Below are 1,256 nucleotides of genomic sequence, written 5' to 3'. Positions count from 1 at the left end.
GTTGAGGTCAGGAAGGTGTGCACCTGCTATGTGCGGTCCCTTACTGTGGCTCAACCAATATACCCCCCCACCACCACCCCCCTGCAGATTATTCGGAACTCTATTAAAGATATAGGGCTACGACACATGTGTAAAAAAAATAAAATAAAAAATAAAAAAAAATAAAAAGTCTCCAGTGTGAATGATAAGATATAAGGTAACCACATTGTTTGCTGATTTGTTCATTCCCTTGTCAGGAGCTGAGGGCTAGAGACACTAAAGTTGGGCTTTCTTAGGGCTGAGAGTTGATTGTTCTCAGCCAAAGCAACCAATGGGATGAGGAATGAAGACAGTAGAGCAAAAATTGTACAAAAAAGCTAAGATATAAAAAGCCAAACAAACGAACACACACAAAACCCTCTAACTAACATCAGAGTCAACAGTCCAGAATTTGGTCTCATAGATAAAAACAAATGCAAAACAGATGGAGTTTTCCGTGGTTTTTAGCAAAAACCATGCTGGAGGCCTCTTTTTAAATAGTCTTGACAATATGTGATTCAGGGTTTCAGTTTTACGGAAAAGGCAGAGAATCCTTGTGTGGTGTTTGTCTTAAACACAACACCTCCCTGGTAACTCCAAATCTTCTTTAAAAGGGTACAGACATGATCTTCTTGTAAAACTTCCTTAGTGGGTCTCATTTTCCAAAGTCTTCTATATGTTTGTTTGAGGTATAATTTAGTTTGTCACCTTTGTTATATTGTGCAGTTATTCTTGGGCAAAGAAAACAGTTGTCTGAACTAGGAATAAAAATATTCTATCTTATAGAACTTTCTCTCATTTTGATATTAATTGTAGGCCGATGGAGATGCTCATTTGTCCAAGTCTAGTGATATGTTCCTGTCTTCAGCCCCACATGTCATATTTCTAATCCCACTCCTTTAGCTCACCTCCTCCGGTCTGGGGACTCGTACACAGAGAAGGATGTGAGGCCCTCTTCCTGATGCCAGCCCTGCCCCAGATACGCTCCTTGGCTTTCATAATTCACTGTTCCATGAAGCTTTAGTTTCCTTTCTTCCTCCTTCCCCTCCTCACCCCCCCCCTTTTTTAAAATAATGCTCTATTTTTTATATGAGAATACTAGAGGCCCTGTGCACAAAAATTTGTGCCCTCAGGGAAGGGGGGGTCCCTCAGCCCGGCCTGTGCCCTCTCGCAGTCTGGGACCCCTCGGGAGATAACGACCTGCTGGCTTAGGCCTGTTCCCGGGTGGAGGGAAGGCC

Source organism: Myotis davidii, unplaced genomic scaffold, assembly GCF_000327345.1.
Source record: "Myotis davidii unplaced genomic scaffold, ASM32734v1 scaffold104, whole genome shotgun sequence".
Taxonomy (NCBI): domain Eukaryota; kingdom Metazoa; phylum Chordata; class Mammalia; order Chiroptera; family Vespertilionidae; genus Myotis; species Myotis davidii.
This window is presented reverse-complemented; position numbering follows the sequence as displayed.